A 27199-nucleotide genomic window follows, 5' to 3' on the forward strand; every position below is an offset into this window, starting at 1 on the left:
TTGCACTCAATTGGCATCCTGGATCTGCGGTGGCAAGGAATTTTGTCAGGACTGGAATTTATCTCCTTAAGAAGTTGTTTTTTTGTTTTGTTTTTTTTTCTTTGAACCAGTCTTTGACATTGAAAACCTTTTTTGAATAAATCACTCTGACAGTAAGTACCAGAATATATATTGATAAAAAACAAATTTATGCATGCCAGCATTTATCTATTTTGTGTCTGTTCACAAGTACTTACAGCTAGTTGGCTCTAGTTCCGTACATCTCCCATCTCTGTCTGAGTGAAGGGGAGCATAGTGCTGGGGCACAGCCTGATGGTGGGAGTAGCAGAAAAGCTATGTTCTGCATGTTTTTCTGTGACATCATGGTGGCTCCTCAGGTATCTCATGGTTCATATGGAAAATGTATTAAAAATATGACATGGTTTGATGCTAATATTAGCTCCACGCTCTTCTCTGAAAAAGGAATGAAAATACTCAGAGGACAAGTTGTCTGTGTGCAGATTTGGCTTCTGGGTAACATGAGCTATGCAAAAACTTTCCCTACTTTAGAAACTCTTCAGTACACATTATGATTGTTAATTAATATTATAGAATACTGTTTTTAAAATCTTTAAATCTGTGCACTTTGTTGAAATCGAGATGTCTGGCCTACTTGTGGTCTGCTTAATAGGGTGCAAGAAAACTGAGATTCTTCCACCTTCAGACCTCCAATTGTGCAAACAAGCATTGTTTGTTTTGCTCAGTTCTAGGGCATTCAAGTTCAGAATCGATGATGAAATTTTTAATACATCATTTGACTGAAATTATGCAAATTCATTGCTGTACTGTAACATACCTTGAGACGTCTGGGAGGGAAACTACTCGCTCCTTCTGCCATGGAGCCCCAGCAGTGAAGGAGCACGTTGCTTGTACCACTGTAGAGTGGGCAGTGTGACAGTGTCGCTGCCTGCCTTGAGCTGCTCAAATCTGTGAGTTGCTGGTTTAACTCCCTAGGCTTGAACTGGCTCCCCACAGTCTCCAAAATTGGATAGTCATGATCTAATGCTAGATGTTGTAGTCATTAATCAATTATTTCATTATTAGTTGTCATTGGTTTGGCTTCTGCAGCCTGTGGGTGGGAAGCTAGTTATTTTCCTCATGTTTCAGCTCTGGTCAGCAGGGAGGAGAACTGAAATTGTGACCTCTGGTTTGAAGATTGCTTTGGACTCCTGAGTGTACCTAATCCTAACCCTCTAGAAACAATGTCTCTGGTTACAGCTTTCTGTTCTTGTTGGAGCTCTAAGGTACATTGTCATCCTCAGAGCAGTTAGATGAGGTTTTAAAACATCTGAGTGGATAAACAGAGAGAGAACCAGCCAAAGGGGACCAGAAAGCAAAAGCTGTCTGGAAGAAAATATAAAACTGCAGCAGATTCTGAAATACTTCACTTGTGCTCTAAGCTGGTACAAAACCCTGGAAGGCCTTACGCAGTAAAACATCTTGTTTCAGAACACTTTAAATCTTGTCTTAGTTTTACTTTGCAGAAAGATATGGTGCTGGTGTACCAATATTCCAGCTCTTGTAACTCATTAAATTGTAATTAATTTGGCAGTACAACTGCTGTTGAATGTTAGTATCTCAGTATTTCAGTAGACTATTACTCTCATAAAGCTTCATTTAATCCGGGAACATTTGTACTGTGGTGGAACTTTTACGTTCAACAAAAGCACCTTATTTTCCTTTCTGGAAACACTTTCATTGAGAAACACTGTGATAAGATACACAGTGTTACAGGTTTTGTTGTTTCTTACTGCATAGTTTCAATTTTTGAGAAGGAGGGAGAGTTTTTTTCTTTCACTGCCTATGGGGTCTGTGAACCCCTGGGGTTACACATTTACAACTGCGGGTGATTTCAGCCCCAGACACAGTTGACTCCATTTAAGGGAGAATGTTTGCAACCAAATGGTCTCAGGAATAAAAATGCGACTCTATGAGCACAGTTTTGCCAGTGTAGGACTTGCACATGCTCTTAGATGAGAAGCAAAAGCTTTGAATTCAGCTTGCAGAGAGGAAGGAATTTGTCTGCGCTGCAGTAAAAGGAAGTATTTGCTGTGTTATTGTAACACGTGGCCTTTTGCCATCCTTGATAAAGCGATCCAGGGCTGTGCACCCAAAGTCTGCTGCCCTCCTGACCCTCCATCCATCTCCAGCTGTGTGCAGGCTGGATGTAGTGCTGGCTCCGGAGATGATTTTTTTGATGATCCATTGTTTGTTCAGAAAGCGGAAGGTGCAGACAAAGCGGCCCCTTGCAATCCCCTGCTGCAGCTCTGCAGGGCTGCTTCGTGTTCACCTCCGCTTGCTGGGGGAGTCGGGCATGCTGATGCAGGCTAGCTGCCTGGAGACAAGTCAGTATTGTAACACTGCATCTTGGTTATGTACTTACACTTCCCTCTTGACTGTTTAGCAGTGCTTATAGGTCAGACTTATTTTTATTTTTATTATTAACACTGTATTTGCATACTATGAATGGCCCAGTCTCCTTGTTTTTCTCTCCCTTCAAGCAGTTCTGGTTACAGAGATGCCAACACTGTCATTAAGCATGTTGAGAATCATAGGATGGTTAAGGTTGGAAAAGACCTCCGAGGTCATGAAGTCTGACTACCAGCCATCACCACCATGCCCGCTAACCATGTCCCTCATCGCTGTATCTCCATGTTTTTTGAAAACTTTCAGAGGCAGTGACTCCACCACCTCCCTGGTCAGCTTGTGCCAATGCCTCACCACTCTTTCTGAGAATAAAGTTTTCCTACAATCCAACCTGAAGCCATTCCCTCTAGTCCTATCAGTGTTACTTAGGAGAAGAGCCCAAACCCCACCTTGCTACAACCTTATTTCAGGCAGTTGTAGAGAGATAATGTCTCCCCTGAGCCTCCTCTTCTGCAAACTAAACAATCCCAGAACATACAGTGTGACTTAAAATGAATGCTGTCATCTTTCTGTGTGGAGAACAGGTAACTTGCAGAAAATAGTGGCAGTTTTCCAGCTGGGATTGACTCTTAATATTTTGAACTATTTAAAATTTTAAAAGTTCATTTTTTAGTTTATTGTTCCTACTTTTCTGAGGACTAATTCGATGTGAAAAATAGGACAGTCATTTAATTTATGTGCTTGTATACATGTGTACATTGTTAGCTATTGTTATACTGTGCATTGATAGCTTTGTGAATTTGGTTCCAGTTACGTTTGTGTAAGTGACAGGGGAAGCTGAGTCCTAGGTGGCAAACAGCCGTGTTGGGAGAGCTGACCATGGTTGCTGTAGTATGTGATGCTGGCAGTTCGAATCATTTTCATACACACATTTCTGTCTCCTCACCAGGAAGGGTCTGCTTGTGGCATTGGGAAATCTGTGTGATTTGTCTGTGCCAGCTGAAATACTGCGGAAGGTTTCAGCTCCCTGCAAGCTTTAACAGTGACTGCATTTTGATAAAATGAGAATGAAGTTTTAGAATGTATTTAAAACAAGGGAAGAGGTCTTTCATTTTTACAGACACCGTACTTAAGGTACACCCAAGTCCTTGACTGACTTCCCTTAGGAACTGGTTTAGGTTTCTGCTGTGAAACCCATAGAGTTCCCCAGGTGCCAAAAGAAAAAAGCTGATAAGAGTGTACCGGGGTGTTCAGGAGAGCAAGGGAGAGTTGTGCCAGACACTGCAGATAGCAATGCTCCCAGCCTTACAGATGCTTGGGCTCCAGAAAGGCTTCAGGCTGGAGCATTTTGTGCTGCACTCCAGCTCACAGTATTTCTTGTTTTTAGCACACTGTACTGCTCTGTTCCTGTTTATAAATCTTGTAAGTGTGCACATTAAAAAAGTAATTAAATTGTCATTATAATTTATAGTATGCCTGAAGTCAATCACCTAATTAAACAGAAAGAGCAGGGAGGTAGTAGGTTCATAAGCATTTATTAACTACTGCAGTATTAATTATGCAGGACTTTTGAACCACGCAAAAGAGGAAAGAATGGGAACACCTATCTAAAAGCACCTTCCATTGCTGCCCTTCTCAGTTTAACAGCAAGACCTCCCCTCCTTAGTAAGGCAACAATAATGCTTCCTTTTTGTTAATTTTTAATGAAATTATGATGGATTTTTTTTTTTTTTTACAACAAGCACTTGCAGCATTTTATTGTAATATTTTTAAAAGAAGAATGTCTCTGCATGGGATTCTATAAATATGCGAATGGAACTGGAATATGCATCTAGAGCTTGATTTGGGGCAGCTTGTGCAGGAATGGGCTCATTATTTTGCAGCATATTGGGATGGGAAGCAGAGCATACGCTGTCTGCTCGGGCAGCCCCCGAAAAAGGGGCTGGGGAATGGTGGGAGTGGGAGCTGATCCCAGGAGAGGTGCTCAACCTGAAGCATGGAGGGGAGGGCACTGTGATTATGAGGACTTTGTTTTTTCATTGCACCTCGGGTTGTGAACCAGAGCATGAGCTGATGGCCAGCACTGGCCTATATGTCAGGGCATGGGGAATGGTTGTGCTTTCTATTAGTAGGCCTGGCAAGCAGGGCTATCTTCCATGAAAGTGGACAGGAAGGTATTAGAGACTTACCCGCTTGAGCTGTCACTGTCAATTTGGTGTAGCATATTTGGAGCCTAGTTGTGCAGGTATCACTTTAACGTGGAATGTATTTAATAGCAATTTATTGGCAGTGCCTAAGTACAATGTATTGTCAACATCTGGAATTTGTGCCTAAGTTATTTGGAAGCTAGAAACCCAGTTCAGTAGCTCTTCTTTCTGAATGAATGTGAGATTTGGTGACTTGAATGTAAATCTCTGCTGAAGGCCATTTCTTTTCACTGTCTTTAATAAGCTACACTAAATTGACAACAAAAATAAAAATAAAAATTTAATAGAATGTCTAGACTGTAAATTTGCTGTGTATAAGTTTTTGTTCTGTGCAGAAACATTAAATCTATGTGGCCTTGGGCACTGCAGTTTTCAGTATTCTGTACCAAGCTGTTTCACTGAAGGCTGTGGAGGAGTGCTGTATGCCAAGCAGAGATACAGGCAGCAGAACAGTTTTGCAGTGCTGTGGCATTGTCCCATGCACTTGCGGTGACATGGGCTCTAGTGCCTGGCTGGAGGAAGATCTGAACTTAATCCAGTGAAAGCAATAGGTTTTGTTCTGTTTCAAAAGATGCAATTGGGATTGTTTTTATAGCAAAGATAACTTTTTACTTTACATGGAGCAAATCAAATTATTGACAGCTCTTGATCTCAGCACTCATAATTACCTTATAATGAGCAGTCATTATGCTTGAGGTTAGCAATGCAGCAGCATTATATAAGAAATGTAGCTTGTCAGTTGTCTGGAAAAAAGAAAGATATATATATTTAAAAGTAATTGTGGTAAGGTCTCAGGTGACATAACACAAGTTGGTTTATATAATTCATTTTATAGTCAATAAGCCAGTGTTCTGAGCTGCATATCAGAGACTTAATGCTTGTCTATCTGTATCAGACCTTACAGCTATTTCTTCAGTACCTAGTTGCTCATGCTTTGCTCTTGTTAAGCATGTTTTCAGCTTCGTGTGCTGGCAGCAGGCAAAGACAGTTCCGGCAGGCTTCTGTTTGTTGAAATGGCAAAAAACAAGAAAATCATAATGTTTTTCTTATTGATCCCAAAAACAGGTTGGATGAGTACTGTATTGGAGTCTTTGGGATGCCCTCTGCAGTTTTGTTGTCAAAAGAGAGGAAAAAGTCTTTGAGTATGAGAATCTCTTCTTTACCACTTTCCTTAGGCATATATTTTCATGAGTAAAATGGATTTTTTTTATGTTACAGGCAAGTAATTAAGTCCCAAGTTCTGTTTAAATGCACATATATTGTGATGAACCAAATGAATTCAGTATTTTTAATCCACAACCACGGAAATAGTCGTTAGTCCTCGGATATTCAAACTGAGTCAGGTGTTCTGCTGTGGGTGGAGGATCTGAACACCTGAACCCTTGTGTTTGGATTGCTCAGAAACTGCTCTGAGCACAGTAGCCTGACCATGGTCAGTGTTAGGCACTGGCAAGGTTATCACTTGCGAGTGATTTGGGCAAAAGTCTTACACGTGCGCTGTGTTATTCCAGGCATCTCAGCCAAAGATTCTCTAAGTGCTGAGCAGGTCACCAGCTTTTTCTGTATTCCCATCCCTCAACCAGGTTGGGAACATGGAGGTCTTGTAGTAATTAATCCATATCCCATTAAAGTTGTGCCTTTGCCATGACTGCAGCCTAACTAGGCGTATCAGAAGCAGCTTGGAAGCAGTTTAGTGTGTACTCAGTAGCCTTCACATATTCTGTGAAAATGCTCAGATCATCTTGGTGCTGATGTGCCTTCACTCCTAGCAGTGCCAAATCTCTAACAGGAGATGCATGTTTATGTAAAGAGGTGAAATTCTGTTCAAGTTTGGGTGAAAGGTCCCTGAAATTATATAGCACATCCTAAAGAACAGCAGTATAAAGCTCCAGGTATCTCGTTACTGTTGCTTGTTACTGATATTTCCGTTTTAGTATTGGTTCTGTATGGGTGATTTTCTCAAGGTGTTTATTGTGAGGGTAATATTAAATTTGGGAGAACAAATGCCACAAATGTAGGGAGACATGTAATGTAACTTCAAGCCTCATAAAATAAGTAGGCTTGATGCAAATATTTCAAATCCCCTTCAGCCCACAAAATCAAGAGTCAAAAGTAACCTGGCTCTTCAGTGAGATGAAAAATCCCAAACACAAGATAAAAGAGTATTGGAGACAAGAAATCTAGGTATGCTGAGACTGGAAGAAGCGTAATGCGGAGCTCTAACTGCACTCATGCATCCAAAAGAACTGGGAAGAACGAGACAACATATCCTCATGCGTTACTGAAGAGAAAAGGGAGAAAAACTGATGTGATTAAACAGCAGCAGAGGGCATTTTGCATGACTGTTCAGCTAAGTAACATTTAGGTCAGTGGAGCAAACTGCCATGGGAGGGTGTGGAATCTGGTTGGTTAGACTAGATACACGTCTATTACAGGTGATAGAGGATAACTCTGCTTCCAGCTTGAATGTTTTATATTATTTTTGCTCTTCAGATACTTCTCTTGGATTTTTGGTCAAATTGGATTTTTCTTCCAGTTACTATATTAATTATTACAGCCTTAATGACCAAAAAAAAAAAAAAAAAAAAAGAACTCTCTGTGCTAAGACCAGCATATAGACTAGAAACCTATGAACCTATGAAATACTGTCAGTATTACTTTACATGTTGTAACAGATATAACATGCCAAATAATTATTACATACATTCAGTAGTGTGGTAATGCTTATGAATAATATCTTGCATTCATATTAAAATATCTTACAAGTGTTTAGACTATTTAAAAAACATTTTCTTCCTTAGAATAAAATTCATTTTTTTAACAGAAATTTCTTTATATTTCGAAGATGGGAAATGTATAACATTTTAGACATTAGTATTCTATAGAAGGTGAGAAACACTCTGTTTGCCCATGACCGTATGAGTTGTATCTCTTCTCCTAAAAATGTTCATCATAATCATAATTCCCAGGTGTAGGCTTACGTGACATACAGATCAGTAAGTTGATGTAAGTGCGTGTTGTATGTGTGTAAATAAGTACCTTTAACCTAACAGCATGGTAGTCTTACACAACTGTTACTGTAGTCAGTGGGATTTTTGTTTGATCCTGGGCACAGAAACATGATTTTTCTTTTTTGGGTTATGTTTTTTTTTTCATGACAGCTTATTGTTCAAAAGAAGGCTGCCCTGTTATTAAAATTGGCGCATAGAGGAACACTCACTTTTATCACTAGAAAAAGTGTAATGTATATGTAACCACCCACAGCAGGAAAAACTATTTCTTGTTGGGCTCAATCCAAGTTCCATTGACTTTTACGATATTTGGATCAAGCTTTCTAATCATGTTGCTCTAATGATCTGCAAACCCACTGGGGACTTTGCTGCTCCTTGCCAGGACTAGTCGTAATGAAGTGATACAAAAAAACATTGGCATGTAGGTGCAGAAACACAGCTCCATAGTTCAACTTAACGCATTTCTTTGATTTGTCAGAATGAGAGAAAAGAAGAAGCTCCAACATGAGTGATTCTGTTTACTTATCACTTTTAAAGCCAATTTGAAAGAAATGGGCGACTGGAGCGTTAGTAAGTGATACTTATGGAAACAGTGAGGAGTGCCTTACCCTATCCTGAGGGTGTGCTTCTGGGTAGGTGAAGTGTGCTGTGCTGGCTGGCCACTGGCCTTTCCCTGAGGTCTATTAGCTCTGCTCATCTCCTGTTAAGCAGTCTTGACAGAATTATAGCTTGTTTTCTTTGATTTTTTTTTCTTTATTTTTAATCTTTTAAGCAGTTTTTGGTGGTCACATAACAATTTGGGGAAAATTGACTGAAGTTTTATGTATCTGTTCACGTTTTCTGAATCAGATTCTGTGGTATTCATCTCTGGAAACAATGAAGTGGGAATTTGAATAACTCTTTGGAGATGTAGAATTCATTAGGGGTCTTTTCTGTCCTTTTTTTCTTTAACTCGTCTTCTTTCTTAGTCTTTAATTGTGTCTGAGTTTCTGAATGATTGCTATTGTTTGTTCTGCCTTTTTTCTTTCCTCATGAGAGGTCTTTAACTTGATTTCTTATGTTTCTTAGTGGTGGCATTATATTTTTCCTGGCAGAAAAACTTCTGCTGTTTAACATGTTGACAGTGCTGTCTGAAAGTATTTTTGGTCCCATGCTCTTTCCTGGATTCTCTCCTGGAGCAGTTTTTCCTCAGCTGGACTTTCCACAGTCAGTGTGGCCTCTTAACATTTTCCTGTTTTCTATTAATTTTTGAGCAGAAGCCCTAGCGTAGAATGAAACTCGGAGGTTTTAAGGGGACAAGTCCTGGTGAAATTGCCACCTTACAGTCTTCATTCTTTTGACTGCAGCTGCACTGAACTTCTGCTGAACACAGCAGTGAGAGCAAAGACAGCTTAAAGCTGAATTTTCAATGGCTGTCAGCGTGATTTGGCCACTTTACTCTTGAACATGGGTATGAATAAACTCTGAGGGGGCTTTATTCATGTGCACTGCCATTTGTATTTAAAAGGTAAATAATATTCTTATTTAAAATGTATTGTTTTTAGTGACTTTTTGAGGGATGTGAAAAGTAGTTTTCACAGAATCACAGAATTGTAGGGGTTGGAAGGGACCTCCAGAGATCACCTAGTCCAACCCCCTGCCAAAGCAGCTCCCTAGCCCAGGTTGCACAGGTAGGCGTCCAGGCAGGTCTGGAACGTCTCCAGAGAAGGAGACTCCACCATCTCGCTGTGCAGCTGTGCCACTGCTCCGTCACTGCACTGGGAAGAAGTTCCCATGCACATTTGTGCTTCAGTTTGTGGCCATTTCCCCTTGTCCCATTGCTGCACACTGCTGAGAAGAGTCCCTTTGCCTCCTGCTCCTTAGATATTTATAGACAAGGATCAGATCCCCGCTGAGTCTTCTTTTTTCAAGGCTGAACAGACCCAGGGGTCCATTAGTTTTTCTTTAAATGAGACATTGAGTTGCAGTTGATCAGATAGCTACAAGCTTCTACATTCTGCAGAACTGGTTGAAATCCATAAGCAAAAGCATGCCAGAACCTGTTGCATTACTGTATTTGCAGGCGCTTCCCACTGTCCTCCAAAAACTAGCATTTTATCTAAGATAATTCTTCAAAGTTGTTGCCTATATCTTTGAGAGCTGCAGTGTCCTCAGAGAGGACTGCTTCAGGACCATCAGTTGTTATTTCTAGGTCCTCAGTTTTTGTCCTTCTGCCGTTTTAATCCTAAACCTTAAAGCTTTCTGTCCATGGAAACCATAGTAGCCTGGAGCAAGTCAGGCCGCACAGAAATATATACTACATTCCTTGTAAAGAAATGAGATAATTCTGGGTGGGCAAGGACCACAGTTCTAGATATTGTCAGATTAAAGACAGGTGAGCCATTTTACCAGGCTGCAAGCTATATATGAATGCCCTGCCAGATCCCTCATGAATCTTAATTTCCTCAAGGGCATGTTAAAGTCACTGCCCATTCTCTTACAGAAATTATAGATGACAGCATTAAAATCTTAAATCACTTGGGTGATTGTGAAGAGTAGAATGTACCACATTGCACTCCTGGAAAATGTCTTTTCAGACAGCTCCTGAAAGCAGATCCACATTATAATTCCTTGAAAATACATCTTAGGTCAGCTGTATTTTTCATCATCATTGTGAATGTGGTTCTTTCTTTAGGTACGATCCCAAGCACTTGCTCTGGTGCTGTTTTTTCCTGTCAGGGTGGGAAAAGCATGCTCAGCCTCGCTCTCCTGCCCTTCCCAGAATAGTGCAGTAGGTGTAGGACTTTTCACTCCAGGTAGATGAGGAACGTGCCTGTTATACAGACTTATGTCAGCACAACTGTCTTGACCAAAGGTATAAAGAGGCTTGATCCTTGACCTGATCCCTGTCTGACACAGTAGCTCTCCCTGTGGATACACTTAAGACAAGATTCTTATTTTATGGATACACTTTTTTCCTACTGGGTAAGGAAATAGGGACCTTAGGAAAAAGCTGTGCTAGCAAATAATACAATTTTGATAGTACAAATGAAGTCTGTGCTGGGGACAGACTGTCAGAACAGTTTGCTAGGACAGCTGCAGCAGCGAAGAGATCCTATTCAGCCTAGTCTTCTGTTCCAGTTTGTCTTGCATGATTTATCTTTCTGTCACCTCTCCAGGTCCCTAGACACCTCTCTGTGTAAAAAGAAATTAAAACACAATATGTATGAGTCTGCCCTGTATTGGAGTCTTGACCTTTAATATATCAGGTTTTCATATTGCAGCTTTGCCAGCAAATAGGCTGTCCTACAAGAGCTGAGGTAGCTGTAGTGATCTGTAGAGGTCCCACCTCAGCCACACTTCAGGTTTATTTGCTACAAACTCTCAGGCTGCCTGGAATGCGTTTGAAAGGAGATGAGGTTTTTAGATTGCCTGGGAGATCATAACCAGGAGCTCCAGCAGTCCAATGCTGGAAAAAACCTCTATCATCAAAAAATCTGAGAAAGCAGCCTGACAGCCACAGCATCAAAAGGATTACTTAATGCTTTATCCTGCTATGAGTTGAATTTTTATCATTTTGTTAATTTTTAGTGTTCCCTTCTCTCCCCCAGTGCTGTCATTACATTTTCATTTTATTAGCAAAGAAAGGAATAAAAAGGTCTGCCTCTGGCTCTGTGATCTTGTGGCTGCACTCCCTCAGAGCAGAGTGGTATGTCACTGATGGCAGGCTTGCAGTTAGGCTCCTTAGATCAATAAACCATCTCAGTAATTTGGTGAGCATATCCGATGTCAGTTTTAAAAGTCCACAGTTACACTTATAATGCCACAGAAGCCAAAACCTGATGTAATTTTTAAGAAGCATCTGAATCTTTAAGAGGCTCTATTTTTCACTCATAAAACAGCCAGCATTACCTTCTGACCAGTGTGCTGTTTTGATTGGGTTTTAGTCTCATGTTTTTCTCTGCAGCTATTGGGGATCGTTGTTTTTTCCCTCCAAGAGACAGACAAATGTGTCTTTTAAGAAACAAAACAATTGTGTCAACAGATGGGAAAGCGCTGTGTCTGAAATAGGAATAAAACATGTTAAAAATAGGTAGTCTTGCCACAACTGCTTTTTGAGCCAGTGTGGAAATCCTTTCCCTTACTAGCATGCTATCAAAACTACAAAAACCATGCTAGAAAAACTCCCAAATCTATCAAAACTACAAAAACCATGCTAGAAAAACTCCCAAATTACTCTATGAAACATTGGTAGAATAGTAACGACCCTTTTCCTGTGTAATTCCAACAGTCAAGCTAGGAAAGGAGAGTGACTGGAAGAGTTGTACTGCCAAGGGAGAGCTCTGAACAATACCTTTCATTGACCCCTGGCCAGCAGCAACTAAAATGCAGCTCTGGTAGTTGTGGGCATAGATTTTAATGAGGTGACCCTCTGTGCTCCTCAGCTGTACTAGAACAACTATGTAATGAGGAACCAGGGAGTGTCAGAGGCTTTCCCTTTCTTAGACATGTAGTTTTGCCTCTAGGTGTGGAGAGAAATAATGTTTCTGTCCCACCAACCGTCTGGGGAGAACCCATGGTAGTGCTGTTAACAAGACTTTTCTTGTTTTGAAAACAAACAAATGAAACTCCTGCCCTCCTCAGAATGGGAAAGCAGGATGTACTGTTCTTAAACATGGCTCCTACTAGCAGAATTACAGCTGCAGTTTAGACATTGCTTTTCTGCTTTCCATCTGTTGTCTCACTAATTTTTTCAGTCTCTCTCCTTGCTTTCAGTTGTTTTCTCTGTCTCAGTTTATGCAGTTTTCAGGACTGGCTGTCCGTTTCAGCGCTGTTGCTGTCCTAGTCGCAGTAAGAGGAGCAGAGAAGGTCTACACTGAAAGACATCTTATTTATTTCTGCAATGCCCTTCTGCTTTGTTTGTTTGGGTTTTGTTTGTGCTTTATGCTCTATGTTGTGTCATCTCAAAAAGAGATGTTTGCATAACGCGTGTTTTGCTTCGGCTGCTTAATTCCTGTGAACTTCTGTTCTGAGTACAGCTCGCAGTGCCCTTGGGGCAGGGATAGACTGTAACCTCAGAGAATTGATCAGATCTCTGACCCACTCCAGACCCCTCCAGTAGAGTCTGGGGACTGGGTTCCTCCAGACTTCTGCCCAGGGATACTCGAATGTGGAGGAAACCCCACTTAGCCTTGGGCAGCTAAGCATGATTTCAGGCAACCCTATGGGACTGACCTCCAAGAGAGGATGAAACAGGAAGGTACCTGGGACCCTTCCATCGGGGCAGGAGGGCAGTGGCAGGTGTGCAGTACAGCCCATGACTAAATGCACATTCCTCGTGAACTGCTACAGTCCCCCTGCTTGCAACAGGCTTTTATGTCCCCTCATTATCTGCAGTTGAAGAATGCTTCTAGGGATCCATGCTTGCGTGGAGATTCTCTCTGTTAGATTAATGTTTCTTGCTGAGATTAAAGGAAATTTAAAGGAAAGGACTTTAGAGACTGCCCAATTACTTCAGTGCATCTCGAAGAGATCCCATCTTACCATTTCATGTGGTCATTTTCCTTACTTCTTCCTTGTTGACATGTGAGGAAACGGAAGTGGAGGAATTAAGTGCCCATGACTTTTCCCTGTTCTGTTGGAACTGCCAGTGCTATGTGAAAATGCTATAAGATGCCTATCAGCAGTTGTGGATGCATGGAATTTCCTTATGGTAGCTTGTTACCTCATCTTTTCTGCATCGCTTCCTCTTGTCTCTGTGCCTCCTTGCAGTCAGTGTGTAGCATGCATCGTTATCTCTGCTCAAGGATATGTTCCACATGATTGTTTGTTTTTAAATTTCTTTTGCTTAATCAATTTATGGATGAGTTAAAAAGACTAGTGCGTGTGTGGGTGATTGATTAACAGCTGAATTCGACCTTCTTCCAGCATTATGAGCTCCAAGGAAATCATCCTGAGTCTGTGGAAGAAAAAAAAAAAAAACATATTTGGAAGGATGCATACCACCTATTCACTTTTGACTTGAGCACATGCCTTGCTTTGCTGAGCTGGCTTTACTGCTTAGAGATGGAATTAAGCGTATGCTTAAATGACTTGCTCAGCTGTGACTGAGGTTGCATAATTTGTCTGCTCATTTTCCTGGAGCTTTCCTATTGAATTCAGGAATCAGGCCATGGCAACAGAGAGGTGATGCAGTTGTAATTGGCAAGATATACCAATTAAAACTTATTCTTTTAGTATTGTAAAGTGAGGCTCTGCTTTTTCATTACAGCCAGTTTCAAATTATGCTCTTGAATTGTGGTCAGGTCAATATTGTTTCATGGCAAAAGTATAGCAAAATATTTTTGCTTTAGCTATAAGAATATACAAATTCGATCCCTCAAAGCTCTCCTATAGCTGTAACCAGGCTAACTGCTATTTCACTGTTTCATTTTTCAGACCATTTTGTTCTTGTACTGGACACCAAAATCATTAGAAAACATTCCCTGGCAGCTTTTAATAGCATATTAAAAAAACAAACAAACAAAAAAAACAAAACAGGCTTTTGTGATGCACCACTAATCTATTAGTCATTTGTTTAATTCTACTGCTCCACACATACAGGAGAATAAAATAGAAGTGATTAAAATAAAAGTGATTTTTAAAAATCCTTGTAATAAGACCATTTTTATTTTTCTGTAATCAGTTCATTTTCTTTACCTGAGGGTCCATGGTAATTGCAGAAGGTGAAAAATTGAAAAAAAAAATTAAGGAAAAGTTCAAGTTAGCTGTGGAGCCAGAAGTGTGATTCAGGAGCTGAAAATATCTCTGCGCTTCATGCATCAAACTCAAACACTGTGCTCTGACAACGCCCTCTGGATCAGAAACGGAGTTTGAGGTCATTCCTCCTCCAGCCTGCCATGTATGGATAGGGCCCACGCTCATGACAAATTACTGTCTTACTGGGCACACACTAAGACTGCCGTGACATCAGTGCAGAGGGATCTTGCCTCACAGCAGAGGACTGAGGACTCCACAGCTCTCTTTCTCCTTTAGACCTGGAGGAACAGTTGGAGGCATTGGGAATGAGGACGTTTTAAACATTCCTTTTCTAGATGTGGAAGGAACAAGAGATAGAGAGCACCCACCTCCTTGTAAAGAAGTCATACGGCATCCAGCAGAACTGCTTGCAAAGATTCTGGTCAGAAGTGTATTAATGGCCTGTTCCAGTTTCTAGGATAAATGTACAGTGATGCTGCTTCACTGTGGATGCAGTCCTGAAAAGAGAGTAGTGCATCCTTTGTTGTATAAACTGTCTTTGCATCCAGGAGTGCTGTGTCAGAGACAGGTCTGTGTATACCACTATGGCTGGTATAAGGTCTGTGCTTTGACTTAACACCAGAGCCTTGCTGAGGTCTTAATTTTATTTTTGTAGAGTGATGCTTAGATTTTGCAGATAACAACAACCAAAGCTCTGAAAGCAGACCCAAAGTCTTTAGAATTCGCATGTTTTCTCTGCTGACAAATTTCTCTTGTTCCCAGGCATCACACTTCCCTTGTCCTGCATGTCTGCTTAGCTGCCAGCTTCTCAGGTGCTAGTGAGCTTTCATCTCTGTCACTTTTTCATCAGGATACTTTTGCAGGAAGTTCCCTGTGATGATGTTGCTGAAGCCTGTTTGGACCCCAGAGGACCCCTAGAAGTACTCACATCTTTGTGACAGGTGCCTGGCCAAACAGCCCTTTCCTTTTGGCAACAGCAGAGCAGGCAAATGGGTTGAGCAACATGTGTATGTGGACACAGTGTCAATTGTCAGCCTGACCATTGTCTAAAATCATCAAGCCTGGTTAGCTGAGGGCACTGATCTCAGCTGGCAGCGTCCAAACTGCTATGTGCAGTGAGGTTATGGACCTATACTTAGGGGGATGTGCTCTTGCTAATTTAGCTCCAGGCTGAACTGGGGAAAAAAAAGTAACCCAAAATCATAGTTTCAGTGCTAGCAGCAAAATATAATCCTGCACACTGTGGGTTCTGGTAATGAAGGAAGTAATTTAGCGAAGTTCCAAACACTACATATAATGCTGCCAAAGAAATCAGGTGCTTGACTTTATTAAAGTGAATTGCTTATGTGTAAATAAACAAAGTTCATAGGTGATGCTCCAAAAGTCATTTGGCATAATGTATCCTTTAGGTAAATTCTGTTCTGATTGCTGACTTTCAAGAGTGGCTGAGAGAGACAATAGAAACAGCATATATGTGTGTTAGTGTGCATGACTGTTTCTATTTACGTAATATGTATACATATGCATGCATATATGAATTTCAGCAAATGAAAAATGTTGCAAAGATTTCTTGGTGTTCTTTGTGTCTGGATCTACAGGATGATGCTAGCATGCAGAAACCAAAATACCAAAATGAAGAAAAGCCACAAAGAAACAAAATTTTGATAGACTGTCACAATCTCATTAAAAACAAAAACAAAAAAAGGTGAAAACAAAGACAGTAGAAATACTTGCTGTTTCAGTAATGAAGATGAAAACATTTACAGCACAGAAAAGTTCTATTAAAAAAGAATTTATCCCTTTAAATTTGGAGGTAGCTCAAGATTTGATCCATAAACTTTAGCAAACTGCTTGTAGTTGCCAGAGCTGCTAGAATGACCTGGAATTAGGAGGGAAAAGGTAGAGGCACTGTATTTTAATTCATCTAATTACAGATGATTTGTGTGAACACGTAAAGTGAAAACACCAGTATAGTAACAGGAAAATTTTCTTTCACTTTTTCCAAATTTGATTGCATATAGTATGATGGCATTTGATCAGGATGTGAATGTCATTTCTTAGATGGTTGCATTCTGCCATTGATCCTATGAAGTTAATTTAAAGCATGACGTGGCTTTTATCTTCCTCAGTAGGGAGGCATTTTTTCTTCCAGTCTTAGCTGCTGTAGCTATCAAATTGTGTGTATAATAAATTGTGATTTGTTTCGGGAGTGGTAACTGTGAAAAGTTGCCCATTCAGAGAGTAAGTACTGAGATGGAGATTAATGTTTTTTTGGAGCTGAATGCATCACAGTGACATGCAAGCAAATTTTAGACTTCTTACTCCTCTCATTAAGGACTGTGATCTCTGGGCTTTGTGGTTCAAAAGGAGAAAGAGGGCAAAGAAAGCAGTAGAAAGTCCACACAAACTGTTTCACATATCTAAAGGGGGGTTGAACTCATGGAAAAGTGGGAGATTTGTGTATTGCCTTAGTGCTGTGAGTTACAAGCCATGAGTTGGAGCTCTGGGATGGCAAGCTACAAGTGTACACATTTTTCTACCCAAATTGTGTGAATCTCCTTTGATTTGAATTGTCTTATACCATCTGGAAACTGGCTGCAATTTAAATGGCTTTCTTACAGGCCTGGTCAAACTAAGTTGTTAGGTGAATACCCTTCCCATGATAAGATACAGTCTGCTGGAAGGATACCTGCTGTAAGCAAGTTACAGAGTAGCATAGGCAAGGCTTTATTTGCCCTTTGTACTCTTGAGAAAATTTTACCCATTTATTGAGCTATTTCGAAGCCATAGATTAATTAGCAGCAAAGTAAATATTTGCCAGTTGTTTTCCTTAAACTTTAGTTTTTCATTAAAATGCACATGAGATTTCTGATACTTTTTTTTTTTATTATTGTAAAGTGCATAGGAATATTCCTCTGGAAACCCCTCAACCAACCTGATAGAGACAGTGTAACAGATACATAAGAAGTAATATAAAACAGAATTCTTGCTGATCACTGAAATGAATTTACCTTATGGTTAGATGATAATAGTGCCTACTGTTACGTTTTTATCTCACTGCTAAACATGTAGCTGTACAATCACAAAATGACTACTGGAACTGCCAAGGGAGAGTCTAGCACTCTTTTCAAAATCAAATGGTAAGAGTCATCATCAGAGTACCTCCACTTTCGTGTTTCCAGGTCCTGTGTAAAAGATTCACCCCTGAAAGTATAAGCTACAAAGCTCCAATGGGAAAAAGTCTTCCAAGTCATGCCGTGTTTCTCATACTCTCGTTCCCCTTCTGATGCACTTGTTTAACTTAGTCTCCATGGCTGGCAAACAACAGTGGTAGATTAAAACAGTCTTGACCAGATAAGTCCAAACGCTAGCAAGTGATCTGCAGCCTTTCTTTGGTGGGTAGTTGTTAAAGGAATTTGTTTCCTTTTGCTTCCAAATAACCAAGGATTGCACAAGTTTTTACTAAGTCAGTGATAAAAATGAAAGTTCTGGGTTTAGTATCACAGCAAAGCCTCTGGTAGTTTTAATTGGGCAGAACATTCTGTTTGATGACACTTGCATTATCTGGTGTTGTTAAAGGTAGGTTAGCTGTTCCCAGACACTGCTTGCAAGTTGAAGAGTTTCTGTAGGGCTGTTAAGTTAGTAAGGAAATACAGTAGTACCGATTAGACACAATCATACTGTCCTTAAACAAATCTTGCTTTGAATAATATTTAACCTAATTTTAAGTAAAGATTAAGCTTTTTAAATACTCAGAAACTGATCCAATCCAAACTGAAGTCAGGGGGAGTCTTTCACACTTGGATCAGATCCTGCTGTATCTTTTGAGGAACACTGCTGAAGACAGCAAAGCCTACCATATGAGGGAATATGCTGGCTCCCACTGGTTAAAAGCTAATTTTTTAAATGACGTATTTATTTCCCTTATGATTTTGTTGTCTTTTAATGGAATGCCTCTCTGCTCCTGCTTGGATTTAGCATAAATTATCCCTTTGTCTTCAGGCTGAGGACTACGTAAATAGATTTGCAATGTATATTCATTAAAAACAACTTTGTGCAAGTGTAACCACTGTTGTTAAAGCCATTTAGGCCTCTCTGAAAATGTAAGGTGTGGGGCTGCATGCTTAGGGGCTGGAGGATATCTGTTTACTACCAGGAGAAGCAAACTGCAATTTGGAGCACCCTTAGGTTTTACTGAAGAATGGGCTAATAACATCTCATGGCTTCTTTATAGCTTTGCTTTGTTTTTTGACAGGAACTTTTCTCAGTGTAGTTGTAAAAATAGAGAGTGAAATACCGGCTCTGCTATAAACAGGTTTTGCCCTTGAGTCCAGCCTTGCCCTGCTTTCACCCATAGATTAAAAGCGTATTGGACCCTGTCTGCCCAGAGATTGAAAAGTGGTTCCTGGCTCTGCATCTAGATTAATTTCCTAGAAAGCTGTATATTGATGTGATAAAGTGTTAGGGTCTGGAGCCAGAGCATGTTATTTTATATACTCAGATGCCTATATAGACCACTGTTGACACTGCCAGTTAGTAACACATTATCATTTTATATTTGTTTTTGTTGCTGATAGCAAACATTACAGCAGAAAATATAAGCATATGCCTTTTTTTTACTAACTCATTCCAGACCTTTTTCAACATTCACATTTTGGCACTGTTTCCCTCAGTTCACATCTGCACTGTGCTGATGATGGATGCATGGAGGCATGAGGCTTTGCCCATGCCCATAGCATGTTGGTCAGTCTTTGCCTGTATGTGGAGCAGCGTGGGCAGGCCTTGGCTCATGGAAATCCAGAGAGGTTTGCTGCCTGCTTCTGTAGGGATTAAGCTATAGCCATTAATCTACAGGTCTAGCTTGCTGAGTTGGGCATTTTCCTGTCAGAGGCCTCTGTCCACAAGCCCTCGAGGAATGGGCAGCTCTCCTGCTGAGGTGACCCAGCTGCCCCATGAGGATGTCCAGCCAGCAGCGTCATGGCCATGCACCATGGGACACGGCAGGGTAAAGGGCAGGAGAAAAGACACACAGGACCTCTCCCTGGGACGTTGTACCATCATGTCACTTTCCAGGAACTCCCTGGGGATGCTTTTCTCTCCAGGAGCACATCCACCCTGGAGTGCCCACCTCATTGCTTATTCCTGGCATGTAGCCTGCAGTAGCATTTCATGTATGGCTCTTCAAGGGCACAGGGAGGCCTGGGAGAAAGGACCCCAGGCAAAATGTGGGCTGTGGTTATCTGTGCTTCACACTGGTTTGATCATGTGATCCCTAGAAGATTACTGAAGGTGTACTGTCTTGGTATTAATGAGGTGATCCCAATTTTAGGGCACAGTGCTAGGCAGCAAAGAAGAAGCATGAGAGATACTTGCACAGCTCTGATTTAAAGACAGAAAAATATTTATGTTTAATTAAAAATATATGTTATTCAAAAGACGTGTTAATGAAACTCTCAGAGGTAAATAGACTACCAAGGCACTACCATACTTTCTATGCTTATTCTGCTTGGTGTATTTGTATGTTTGAACATAAATCATTGTATATACCTTTTGGTCTTGGTCTTTTAAGTCTAGTTTTTACATCAGAATATTTTTTTAGTTGACATGCATTGTTGACATTCCCTAGGACTGATACTGATTTCTGGTGTCACATTGCTCCGAGAGAAAAATACCTAGGGTGCAAGAAGGACTGTGACTGAATCTTTGAAGTTCCTATTTGTATTATTGTAGCCAATGCATAGACTGTGCTAGGATAAAAAAAAATCAAGCAGCAAGATGACTTGACAAAATCCTTCAAATTTGTTTTCTAAATAGGTGGAGGAGAGTGTGGACAGCCATATTTGCTGGAGTGGTGAACCAAATTGCCTTGACTGGAGCCATTATTCACTTGCACCTTTGACTGCAGAAGACAGGTAGGATAACAAGGAAAGGATGGGTTCAAATGAACTTGGGGAGCAGGCCTCAGTGAATATTTTTTTGTTCTCAGAGGGCTTCAGCCAGAAGTCACTCACTTAAATAGTAACTGATTACATGTCCTTTCGTCACCCCTTGCTGAAACCAGAGGCATCTCTTCTTTCTGGACAGGTTATGTTTTTATTAATTCAGAAATGTCATCTTTGCTTTGACCGTATATTTGGTTTGGAACTTTCTCTTCTTTGTGCAGTTCTTGCTTCAGGAGCCCAAGGAGCTTTTTAAAAGAAATAGGCAGAAAAATGCAATTGTCTAAAAAATGGTGGATGAGGTTTTGATACCTGGAAGAGGTATTGTTGTGTGTGTTTTTTGTTGTTTATTTTTGTTGTTGTTATTTAATTTTTAAATGGTCTTGAATTATAATCTGGCTATTTATTTTGACCAGCTTGCCATTGCAAGTGCACCATTGATGATACTGTTCAAGATTAAGGTTTCTTTTTTCCTCTGGGTCTTGACTACATGGGTTCATGCAAAGTATGGTTATGAAAATGATGACAGTGTAGAATCATGATACCCAAGTTAGCTTGCAGTTACCAGATTCTCGGTAGCAGTTACCTATGGCATTACAGAATACAAAGGCCAGTTTATGTTGTCAGGAAAGGTATGCTCACTGCAGCTCCATGTTTGAGCTGTATGTCACAGATTGGACTGGTTTCATATTAGCTTTGTCTCAGGGACTGTATTGTAAAAGACAGAGTTACTTTGTCTCAATACTGAGAGTCTCCTTTAATTTTCTGTGTACTGGGACACCCATGGTGTTCAAGATTTACATTTGCTTTCTGAATTTAACATGACTGACTTAAAATAGTGAAAAGTTAGGAAAATATTTCATCCCTCATTGTCCCTCTCTGTTTTACATTTTTAATATTTATTTGTAACCACAAGAGCTAGACATGTACAGAAGACATCAGAGATTCTCATGCTTGTATGATGATCTCTGGAGAAGGTGTTCAAAGAAAATGCATAGTGTATTTTGACATAAAACGCCCAATTTTTTTTCAGAGCTGTAAATGGAATTGGACCTATATTTCATTTGGTATGAATTGAAAGAGGGAGTGGAGGGGGTTAAATCAAAATGGGCTTATACCTTCTCTCAAACCTGGAACTGATCCCAAATATTCTGCAGTACATGGTGGTGCTATATGGGACATGTCTTCATGTGGATTCACAAGAAAGTTGTGCCAGCCTGCATCGCTGTATTTCCCCTCTTCAGTCTCTGAGAGCTGAGACATCTTCCCATGTATCCTAGTATCAGAGCTGGGTGAGAAGAGTGTTACCAGGGAACATGCTGGCAAAAGCAATTAATCGTCCTTGCCTGTAGAATGAATGTTGATCCAGGAAACAAACTACCCTGATGTACTTCTGTGCTCTGTTCCCAGTTTGGGAAGCATTAATAGTGTGTGAAATTTATAAGTAGGAGTAATGGAATACTTCAGTATGAAAAACTGGACATGTCCCAACTCACCAGGCAGAATTTAAGTGGAAAACTGAGAACTTTGGTGCCCATCCTCTGAAATGGGCTTTTAGCATAAATTTTTCAGGTTTCATTAGTGTGTAACTTAATGGTACTTCTATGCTTTGGGCCACTGTTGCTGTGACTCTCTTGTATGCTGTGAATTCCCCTTATTATGTGTCAGCCTAGTAATGGTGTGCTTTACTTTTCCATTTGGGACAACTGAACTTTAGAATAGGTGCTCTCAATTAACATAAGCCAGAGAAATGTTATTCTAGTTATGATAATACGTATCACTACCTTGTGTGCTAAGGACATTAAAGCCAGCACTTAATACTGGAAGAGTAGTAAATATGCTGTGTGAGCTAATGAAAGGCTCACATTAAGAAACTAATCCCAATATTGTCTGCTTTATGAGTGTAAACTTGCAGTTTGATCCAACTGCTAGATGCGAGGTGATAGGAAGGCACATTTCCCCTGAAGACAGGAGCATGCAATGCTGCCAAACCAGCAGTCCCGGGTGCCCTGCAGGGCTTGATTCTTGCAACAGAGAGAGATTGCACAAGCTGTGATGTGGAGGACTAGCTGCTCTATTTTGGCTGAGAATCCTTTGAGGATATTGGTCCCAATTCCCTACTGTCTGAAACCTTTTGCTATTTATACCTGGGTAAAGTGAATGCCTGGCGAGCATAAAATACCACTATGCTAGCGCTAAAGGAGCTGTTATCCACTTTGCCCAGATATAAATGACTATGCAAAAGGTGAAGCAAGTTCAAGGTCTCTCTTTTTGTTACAGCATTACCCCTAGATCCTGCTGCTCATGGCTGAGTGTGTGAACAGGAGGCTGCACTTCAGTGGTGGTGGTTTGAGCTCAAGATGTGCAAATGCAGTAAAATAGAACACTCATTTCTTGTTCCACTATTAGTCAAAGGGAAAAACATGTTTCTTCTTCCCTGAGAAGAGTAGTGGGGCAACACATTTATTTGCTAGTTTTCTGACAGTCTGAGATATAAGAAAGATACTTAAAAACATCTGGCAGAGGCAGAAATGGACACCGTGACTTGCAGTCACCCTGTGCTCAACAGTGGGTAGAGCATTAACATGCCATGCTCTGGGAAGACACAGTCCTTGAAATCCTCTGACACTGCAAGCTACTGCTTTTAAACTAGAACAGAGACAGATAAGGATATTGTGAAGGAGAAGTTCACCACTGCATATTGTAAAACTGAATCCTTAAAAAAACTTGGAACTTTTGGCAGTGTTTCATTTATTGTAAATAGAATCCATATATATTCATAGGTATTTTAAATAGAATATAGTGTACTGCCATTTCTGCTATCTAAGCAAATATCTTGCTGGAGTAATTTAAAAACAGCTCTGTTTTGTAGCCAGCACTGTACCGATTTAATAGTAATACTGACCTGTGTTAGAGATTCTGAGCCAGATTCTGACAGCTGTAAACCTGCTGAAGACAATGAAGATATTCATGAGTTTACCTAGCACGGGGTAAGGACATCAGCATCTGGCTCTTTCTGAGTAGACCTGCTTCTGAATCATGTTCTGCTATGCACACTGCTGTGGAAAGACCATTTTAAAAAGCAAGAGATGCAAATCATATTGATTAATAGGCATCACGAAGGATTGTAATATCTGTAATACCTAGGTAAACCTCCATTTATGTGCCTATCCAGTTTCCTTAAATAACCTACTTTTTGTTGCAGATAGGATGTTAATGTTTTTAACACTGATCCACATCTGGTGGGATTGTTTTTACATAACTTCTAGTGCGTGTATATACCTTTTCACATACACTTTTCCTTCTGTCTAAATATATCCTGAGATTACACATGCAAGGCCCGTATCTTCAATGCAGAGTAGAGTGAACAACTGCAGTTTTAAGTTTGCTGATAACAAATATGCAGAATTAATGTAACATGGGCTGTAGTGTGGTAATGCTAAATTAAATATTTCAAAACGTAAGCAAGAAACCTTTGTGCTGTGTAGGTCTTTAAAAGTAATCCTGTGAACCTTGCTTCTTGTGTCTGTGTTCTCATTAGAAATGTGAAGAACTTAAGTTTTTGAAAAGATGCATGTTATCCACTGCAGCGTGCAAATGTGTGTTAGAGGATTCTTGTTCTCACAGATACTTTGGTAAGTTCCAAGGCTGCAAAGTTTTAGCCAGCTGGGAATCTCAGATCTATGCTAGCAGTTATGTCCAGATGGCTGCACTCTATTTTGTACCAAGCCTTCTGCACCAAAGTGGCTGCATGTTCAGAATTATGAAGCACACTATTCCACTTGTATTTGCCAGAAAACATATACAGCATTGCATGATAAGCTTTGACACGTGCTATAACTTGAAGAAGAGTTGAGAGATAAAGTGTGTGGAGAGAAGAGGAAAAAGGAGAACAGTAGAACAGGAGTGGAAAGAAGATACAGCAAGAGAAGTTTGTGTAATGAATTTGGTATGACTGGCAAATACAATCTGACTTGTGAATTTAATTGAATTTGATCCAAGAAAGACACAGCTGAGTGATCTGCAGGAAGAAATCTTTTTCCTAGAAGTATGCAACTCCAAACTGTATAAATTCTTCCACTGATCGTAAAATGTCTGTGTACCACTAAACCTGCGTAATTGGATACTTTTGAAGAAAAAGTGGTGTGTTGAGATATTCAACTGAAGAATAACAAAAAAAAGTAATTGAGTGTAGAGTATTAGAAGAAGAAAAACTAAATAATTTCAAGTTGGCCAATGAAACACGAGTGATAAGGACAGTTAATCATTTCTGGTGCAGCTGTTTCCTGACATTTCTGCAAAATGTTGTGGAAAAATTAATGAAGGTTCGTTCAGTAAGGGTTTCAAGCTTGGCTAGTGGAAAATATGACAGTATTTCCATCATCAATTAAAAGCAAGCAATGTTTTTTGTTTTTTTTTTTTTTCTTCCTTCTTTAGGGGAAGTGGTATGCAGTTTGTACTGCACAGGAAATTGTAGACTTGAGAGCAGCTGTGTGATAGCAACAGGTATGCTGAGAATATGAAGAAGAGCCATGGGCTCATTGCTCTTCCCACACGTGCTTCAGTGTAGTAGAGCTCTCTCTGATAGATACTGGAAAAGACAACTTGCATAGCATGACACTATCTATCCAGCATGTGGGGTATTCCTTCAGACATCTGACTGAAAATAAATGTCCTTCATGCCATTTCAGTAAAAAATTATGTATCAGTAACATTGCCATTATTTGATTACTGCAGTGTTCCAAAGGTGCAACTCATTTTGGTGGAGAGACAGGGTTTTTTTAACCAATCTCAGTAATTTCACTTCAGCATGTATGATTTTTCAGCCATGCAGCACGTCTTAGTGAGCATGTGTTGTTGCTGTTCCTCTGTGTAGAGCAGCAGTAAACCTGATGTAACAGGCTGGCCATTTTGCAGTTTGGAGCAGTGAGGAACTTGTGGGACTCGTGCACTATGGTCAAGGGGCTGTTTAAGCGTGTGAACTCAGTGTGTAGTGTTGCATATAGTCAAGAAAGCATGCAGTTTAGAAACACGAGTGTGGCCTGAGGGCACATTCACAACACAGATCAGTGTAGCTGAAGGTCACTATAGCAGCTGAGCAGTGGCCTGTGTCCATTCCCTCACCTCAGCCTACAATGGCAGGCAGGCACCTGCTTCTGCCCCAAGCTCATGATATCCCAGCCTCTCCACATACGTCAGTGTTGGGAATGCTGGATCACTCTTCTGTAGGATGGCCTGCATAGGCCAGAAGGTAGTAGGGAACGAAGCAAGGCACTCTATTGTAAGTTGTGAAGATGAGTCCAAGATTTCCAGTAGAATTTACTTCTTTTTTTTTTTTTTCCTCCCAAATGGATCTGTTTATCTGGGGTTAAAAATGCGTAGGTGCGAAAATACAGGGCTTGCATGAAATTACTGTAAATCACTTTAGAAGTTTAGGGACTCAGTACCTTTTTCTGTTCTGCCTGATCTAACAGATTTTTTTCTTCCTCTGACTTGCCGAGATACTTTCAGCCCGGCCATAAATATGATCTCTAGCCTGTTTACACAGTATGATGATTCATGCTGAAGTGATAGATAGAAAATGCATTAATCAGTGAATGGTTTATCCTTTTCTAATATTACTTGGTAATGGAGATTCTTACTCAGTACTCTTGATGCAAATTTAGCAAGCTCACTAAAAATGTTTGTCTTTCTCCTTGTAATGCTAGTTATGGAGTGTGTAGTCCTGATTAACCGGTTTCGGCCAGTGTAAAACAATAGTGATGGAGTTGCATCCATGATTTGGGTTTATTCGTATAATAATATAAGAGTCAGGTGTAGGTTCTCTGTCTGTGGTTCAGTCAAGCTCTAAGGAACATTGTTTAAGGCCTTCCCAACCCTGCGATCCCTCGCGTTAGTGAAAATGTTGCTGAAGTCAGTGGCAGCTTTACCAGTATCACAACATTAAGAACAGTTCATGCATAAGAGCCTGTATTTAATCTTGATTTGGGACACTAAAAGATCAGGTTTTCAAGCGTCCCTCCACATGGTTGTAATTATGTGAGTACTGTGGCTGCAAGTCAATATGCTGTTGTACTTGCAGTGAGTCTACTTATGTGCTTTGGTGTTTGCATGGGAGGAAGGGAAAGATGAGGGTTCCAGTCCATCAGTTTATCTGATGGGGACTCAGCAGGTAAGGGCTGCTTTTAAACTTCTCAGCATGAGGGCTGTGCCTACAGCTGTGGAGGAACTTCCCTTAAAAACAGGTTGTCAATTGAAATAGGAATTTCCATAAGAACAAGTTTTCCACTTTAAAATTGCTGTATTGCCGATTTTTATTTTTTGTTTTCATTTTCTCATGGAAATCTCTGAATGAACTACTTTCCTTTAAGTCACCTTAATCCACAAAGAAGTTATTTGATGAGCTGAATTGTGCTAACATGGTTTCAGTTGTCGTTAAGTTGCATCTGTCTATTACTCCTCATCTCATGGCAAATGGCAATACAGAAACTTAATGCTTTAAAAGTTCCTACTGGCAGTCACCTTGACAGACCTACATGTCTCACTGTATATTGGAGTCACCTCAGTGAAAACATCTATTCACTACTAACAAAGCAATGACTCCAAGAAACAGGCTAAAAAAAATGAGTCTGCAGTCCCTGGGACTTGCATTGCCTGCCTGTGAGCTTGTATCCTTGCTGTTCAACATCAGTCTCCCAAATTTTTCTATATTTTTTACCAGTTATTTAAAGTGTCTACAGTGGTTGTAAAACTCTTGGATCTATTTGAGATTAATGGGGAATGAAAAGTAAGTACATTAAAGTAACTGTAAAATTGACTAAGGTCACACGATCAAAGTGCTTGAAGGACACCTACACAATTTTTGTTTTATTGCTCTGTCCCTACAGAAGGCAGCTGG

General features: G+C 40.3%; 1 protein-coding gene across 2 annotated transcripts in view; it reads left to right on the forward strand.

Moving 5' to 3' along the window:
• Window positions 1–27199, forward strand: part of HIVEP2 (HIVEP zinc finger 2) — a 127072-nt gene that overhangs the window by 55433 nt on the left and 44440 nt on the right. For both annotated transcript variants that reach the window (XM_065732910.1, XM_065732918.1), the window contains one exon: window positions 20177–20274. The gene's annotated coding sequence lies outside the window, so the exon portion shown is untranslated. The remainder of the gene's footprint in view (window positions 1–20176; window positions 20275–27199) is intronic.

This window comes from Cyrtonyx montezumae, unplaced genomic scaffold, assembly GCF_038088225.1.
Source record: "Cyrtonyx montezumae isolate F1298 unplaced genomic scaffold, pur_monq_1.0 scaffold_0, whole genome shotgun sequence".
Classification (NCBI taxonomy): Eukaryota; Metazoa; Chordata; class Aves; order Galliformes; family Odontophoridae; genus Cyrtonyx; species Cyrtonyx montezumae.